The following is a 6,817-nucleotide window of genomic DNA, read 5'->3' as shown; positions in this document are numbered from 1 at the left end:
GCTGGGGCAAGCTTGAATGGCCTATCTGTGCCCATTGGAGCCAAGATCCATGGGATGGGAGTAGCGGGCAAAGCATGGGAAAAGTGGATTTAATCTAAAAATATACCTGAGATGGAGAAAATATGCAGCTGTCTAAAAATACATGTAAGCTCCTTCTCCCCACTATTGCCTTCCTACCATATAAGTAAAAGTTAGTACTTACGTTCTATGTATGATATGGATTCTATGTATGTATGGATATGATATGGGATGATATGATATGGATATGGATGATATGGATAATGGTGTTGCTTTCTATGGCAAGGAGGAAGGTAGGAGGCATGGAGGGTTTAGGAGGAAAGATAGTAAGTTAAATTTAATATGTCTAGTGGACATCCAGTTCAAGAAGCCTGAAAGGTAGTTGGAGATGTGAGGTTGGAGGTCAACAGAGTGGTTGGGGCAGGATAAGTAAACATGAAAATCATCAGCATAAAGATGGTAAATCCATGAAAGCTGATGACATCACCAAGTGAATTAGTACAGAGGAAAAAGAGAAGACAGGACAAAATGCTGAGGAGCACCCATAGTTAGAGGATTAATACAGTTGAATATTTTTCACTTGTTTTCAATCTTTCCCTCTCTCCTGGCTCTTTTCCTACTACCTCCAAGCATGCTCATGTTTCCACCATCCCCAAAAAACCCCTCACTCAATCATTCCCTCCCTGCTAATTATTATCCTTTATCTCTTCTGCTCTTTGTAGGTGAATTCCTCAAAAAGACCACATAAAATGTGTGCCTACACTTTCTTTTCTCTCATTCACTTTTTAATCCTTTATACAAGGGTGTTCCTAAAGTCTGGACACATAGGAAAAAATGCATATCTTCAGGAAATGAAATGAATGAAATTTTCAACAACATTTTATTTAATTAGAATATTAACAAATAATATCTTCAATATTATTTCCATCACTTGTGATGAGAAGGTTGATGCGCTTTGCAAGATTCACGTAAACTGGATGCAGTAACTCCACATTGCCATCACTTTTAGCACATTCTCTCTTTATGCATTTATGCATTCAATCAAGTGTGTTGCATCTGTGATTTTCATTGAGTACACCTACTCCTTTGGCATACCCCAGAAAAAGAAGTCGCTGAACAACACAGAGTCCTTGGTGAAATGGTTAATGAGATTTTCTATGTGTCCAGACTTTAGGGACACCCTGTAATCTGGCTTCCAATCTTATGATTCCACTGAAACTGCTCTCTCCAAAATTACCATTGATTTCTTGGTTGTCAGCTCTAATGGCCTTTTCTCAGTCCTCATTCTCCTTGACCTCTGCAGCTTTTGACAGTCTTGACTATTCTCTCCTCCTTGATACTCTCTAGGTTTTTAGAACACCATTTTCTCCTGTTTCTGTTTCTACCTATCTTACCATTTCTCAGCCTCTTTTGTTGGATCTTCATCTATATCACATCCTCTAACTATAGGTGTCCCTCATGGTTCTGTCCTGTGGTCTCTTTTCTTTTTCCTTGATATTCCTTTCTATTTCCATTCAATTTTATCTGAGATTTAATATATCTAACTTTTTCAGAATTTTGTTCACCTTTATTTTTTTTGTTAGATTCATCTAATTCTGAGAGAGGAAAGTTGAGGTATCTCCCAGTAGTACAGTTTTATTGTCTATTTCCTCCTATAACTTGTTCAATGTTTCCTTCAAAAACTTAGATGCTATACAATTTGGTTTATCAATGTTTAATATTGATATTACTTCATTGTCTATGGTATGTTTCAGCAAGTTACACTTTCCATATTTATCTTTTAAAATTAGATCTATTTTTGCTTTTTGTTTTGTTTGAGATCATGATTGATACCACTGCTTTCTTTTCAGCTGAAGCATAATAGATTCTGCTCCAGCCCCTTTATCCTTTATCCTCTCTCTCTCTCTCTCACTCTCTCTCTCTGTGTGTGTGTGTGTTTGTGTGTGTCTGCTTCAAATGTATTTCTTGTAAACGAAATATTTTAGGATTCTGTTTTTAATCCATTCTGCTATCTGCTTCCATTTTATGGGTGAGTTCATCCAATTCAAACTTATACTTATGATAACTAACTATGTTGTTATATAAGCATGTTCCTCCATGCTATTTTCCCTTCTTTATCCCCCTATCCCTCTCTTACCCCCATACTTTCCCTCCTCTGAAGTGTTTTGCTTCTGCTCACTTTCTCCCTTAATATGCCCTCCCTTTTGTCAGTCCCTCCTTCTATTATCCCTTTTTTTACTTCCTTATAGGGTAAGATAGATTTCTGTATCCAGCTGAGTATGTATGTTACTCCCTCTTTGAGCCAATTCTGAGGAGACTTAGGTTTAAGCTGTGCCTGATCACCATGCCGCCATCTTCCTCTCTCAGAACTAGATAAATATTACCAAAAATAAAGAAGAAAGTAATTAAGCAAGTGAATGAAATTCTAGAAAAGTTAGATTTGATAAATTTCTGGAGAAACCTGAGTGAGAATACAAAAGAATATGCTTTTTTCTCAACAGAAAGAGAACTCCTTAAAAATGTAATTGGTCACATGGAAAAGAAGATACAAAAGCTCACTGAAGAAAATAATTAGTTAAAAATTAGAATTGGGCAAGTGGAAGCTAATGACTTTATGAGACATCAAGAAACAATCAAATAAAATCAAAAGAATGAAAAAATAGAAGAAAGTGTGAAATATCTCATTGGAAAAATGACAGCCTGAAAAATAGAGTGAGGAGAGATAATTTAGGAAGTATTAGACTACCTGAAAGTCATGATCAAAAAAAAAAAGCCTAGACACCATCTTTCAACAAATTGTCAAAGAAAACTGCCTTGATATCCTAAAACAAGAGGGTAAAATAGAAATTAAAATAATCTACCAATCACCTCCTGAAAGAGATCCCAAAATTGAAATTCCCAGAAATATTACAGCCAAATTCCAGACTGCCCAGGTCGAGGAGAAAATACTGTAAGCAGCTAAAAAGAAACAAATCAAATGTCATGGAGCCACAGTCAGGATAACAGAAGATTTAGCAGCTTCTACATTAAAGGATCAAGGGCTTAGAATACGATATTCTGGAGGCCAAAAGAGCTAGGATTACAACCATGAATCACCTACTCAGCAAAACTGAGTATAATCCTTCAGGGGGAAAAATGGACATTCAGTGGACTTTCAAGCACTCCTGATGGAAAGACCAGAAATGAATAGAAAATTTGACTTTCAAATATGAGATGCAAAAGAAGGATAAAAAGGTGATCAGGAAAGAGAAATCATAAGTGATTCTATAAAATTAAACTATTTAAATTCCCACATGGGAAAGTGATATTTATAACTCTAAAAACTTTTCTCATTATGAATCCAGTTAGAAGGAGAATACATGCACAGAAAGCAGAGGTGGAAGTTGAATGTGATGGTATGATTATTTAAAAAAACAAACCCACAAAAAACAAAATTAAGGGATGAGAAAGATGAATGCACTGGGAGAAGGAGAAAGGGAGAGGTAGAATGGTATAAATTATCTGACATAAAGGAGGACTTAAAGAGGTTTAACTGTGTGTGTGTGTGTGTGTGTGTGTGTGTGTGAGAGAGAGAGAGAGAGAGAGAGAGAGAGAGAGAGAGAGGGAGGGAGGGAGGGAGGGAGAGAAGTGGGGGAAGGGGAAAGAGGAGTAGATGAACCTTATTGTCATTGGAATTGGCTCAAAGAGAGAATAATATTCACACTCAATGCTCTAAATCACTATTGATGAGAGAAACTCAAATTAAAACAACTCGGAGTTGTTACTTCACCCATGTCAGATTGGCTAATTTGACAGAAAAAGAAGATATCAAATGCTGGAGGGGATGTGGGAAAATTAAAACACTAATGTACTATTGGTCAAGCTGTATACTGATTCAACTATGCCCAAAGGGATTTAAAACAAGCATACCCTTTGACCAAGCAATACCACTACTAGTTCTATATCCCAAAGGTATAAAAAACAAAAGGGTCAAGAACCTATGTGTACAAAAGTATTTATAGCAGCTCTTTTAGTGGTGGGAAAGAAATAGAAATTGAGGGCATGTTTATCCATTGAGGAATGACTGAAAAAGTTGTTGCATATGATTATGATGGAACATATTATGCTTTAAGAAATGATGAGCAGGGTGTTCTCAGAAATACTTGGAAAGAATTACATGAACTGACCCAAAGTGAAATGAGCAAAACCAGAAGAACATTGTACACAGTAACAGCAATGTTGTATGATGATCTACTATGAATAGCATAGCTATTCTTAGCAATACCATGATCCAAGACAATTCTGTAGGACTTATGATGAAAGGTGCTGTCCATCTCCGGAGAAAGAACTGGTACAGCCCAAATGCAGATCAAAGATACTTTTTCTTTACTTTGTTTTTCTTTTTTTGTCTGTGTTTTTTTTTTCACAAAATGCCTTAGATGGAAATTTGTCTTGTGTAACTACACATGTATAACCTATGTTGAGTTGCATGCCTTTTCAAAAGGGAAGGGAAGGGGAGAGAGGGAGAGAATTTAAAGCTCACAATTTAAAAAAAAAGGAAATGTTAAAATTATTTTTATGTGTAGTTGGGGGGGAAATAAAATATTAAATAAGATTAATTAAAAATCAGAAAAACTTAAGTTTCCATGGATCAATTCGAGTTTTGATAAAACATCACCTCCATGGTATTCCTTGAATTTTGTCTTACATGTCAGCAGAAACCCTTAGCTTAGGAATCTGTTTGGTTCTAAGTCTCCTATTGTTCTCACTTCCTGGATGTCAGCACCCTACAATCACTCTGACCTTTACATCACCTGTCTTGCTTTACTTATTTCAAGCCTCATTTCTGCCTACTCCAGGGAATGATCAACCTTTTGCTCAGTTTACAATATCCCAATTAGATTTTTCCTTATTATTGACCCATGCTAGTCTTGCCTTTAAATAATAGATTTCAGAGTTGGAAGAAATTTCAGAAGCTACTTTTTATATATGAGGAAACTGAGGCCCAGGGAGGCTTAAATGACTTGTCTATGGTCACACAGCATTTATTAAGGACTTACTATGTGCCAGGTACAAGGACTGGGAATACAAATACAAGCAAAAAGAAAGATAGTCTTGGCTCTCAGGGAGCTTATGTCTATTGGCTGGAGGTGGGGGGTGGGGAGGGCAGGGAGACAACATATAAAAGGGAACTGAAAAGCATCAAAGGGGATGGGGAAAAGAAGGCACCTATTCTGGGGCATGGTAGAATTTAAAGTCCAGAGGGTCGGGAGGGAAGCTCAGAGAGGAATGAAAGGATGAACGTAACTGGTCAGGAGATTTTCCTTAAAATGGAGGCTACAGGAAAGAGACACAGGGTGAAAGGTATCTTCCAGAGTGCCAAGGCCGCTGGGTGTAGTGAATTCTAGGGGGAGAAGACTACTGGTTATAGTGGAGAAAGAATTCTGGAGAACCTAGAAAGGAGGAATCAGGAAGTGAACAGATACAAAGCATATTATTGACTCTACCTCCTCTCATTTTACAAATAAGGAAACTGAGGTTCACTGAAGTTAAGTGACTTGCTTAGAGTGACACTATTAAGTATCTTAGGCTAATGAGTGATGGAGGCAAGATTGGAACTCAAATCTTCCTGACTCCATCTCCATTACTCTAAATACCTAAATGTTCTTCCTCTCTTCCTTCCTTTCTCTTTCTTTATTTCTTCCCTCCCTCCTTCCTTCCTTCTTTCCTTCCTTCCTTCCTTCCTTCCTTCCTTCCTTCCTTCCTTCCTTCCTTCCTTTCTTTCTCTTTTCTTTCTTTCTTCCTTCCATTCTTCCTTTCTTCCTTTCTCTCTTTCCTTCTTTCTTTCTTTCTCTTTTCCTTTCTTCCTTCCTTCCTTCCTTCCTCTCTTTCTTTCCATATGCCTTTCTTTCTTTCTTCTTTTCCTTCTTTCTTTCTTTTGTATTCTTCAACAAAATGAATAATATAGAATTGTTTTTATATGAATGCACATTTATAGCCCATATCAGATTGCTGATGTTTGGAACATCAGAGGCTTTTAGACCATGTGGGTTTAAGTTGCCTCTTTGTGACAATCCTAGGTCATGTGGGTGAGTCGCACATGTGACTCACCCCTGATGCTGAAAAAGTATAAAACCAGGGGTTGGCTTTCTCTTCTTTGGACCTCTTACCCACAGTAGTGGTGGTGCGAGTGACTCTTGGCCAGCCCTCATTATGAGCTCCTGGACCAAACCTAGATGTTGGTAACTATGAATCTGTATTTGGTCTGTCAGTTGATGTTTGTAATTTGTTTGTATTTTGCTCTGAAGTTCAGGGTGCTAGTCTTTTCCCCTGAACTAAGTGAATGATATTTGTATGCTGAATTGAAGTAAGCTTGTCAACCCTTTAATGTTGCTTTCCTTAGTTAAGCAGATCAAAAGAACCTATGCTTTTGCAGCGTGCTGGTAGCGTTCTTGTTGTTGGGTTTATGTTCATCTTTCACCCCCTACAACACCTGCTAGCTGGATTGTTGAAACACCCTTTGGGAATAATTCCAAATTGTTCTCCAGAGTGTTTGGATCAGTTCAGAGCTCTCCCAATAGTGCCTTAGTTTTCCAATTTTCCCATACACCTCAAATATTTGAAATTTTCTTTTACTGTCATATTAGCTAAATTGATAGGTATGAAGTGGTACCTCAGTGTTGTTTGAATTTGCAATTCTCTAATCTATAATGATTTAGATAATTTTTTCACATGAATATAGATAACTTTGATTTCTTCATCTGAAAACAGCTTATTCATGTCCTTTGACCATGTATCAATTGGGGAATGACTCGTATTA

The sequence above is a fragment of the Trichosurus vulpecula genome, chromosome 8, assembly GCF_011100635.1.
Source record: "Trichosurus vulpecula isolate mTriVul1 chromosome 8, mTriVul1.pri, whole genome shotgun sequence".
NCBI classification, from domain to species: Eukaryota; Metazoa; Chordata; class Mammalia; order Diprotodontia; family Phalangeridae; genus Trichosurus; species Trichosurus vulpecula.
The sequence above is the reverse complement of the archived record's forward strand: the minus strand, read 5'-3'. Positions refer to the sequence as shown.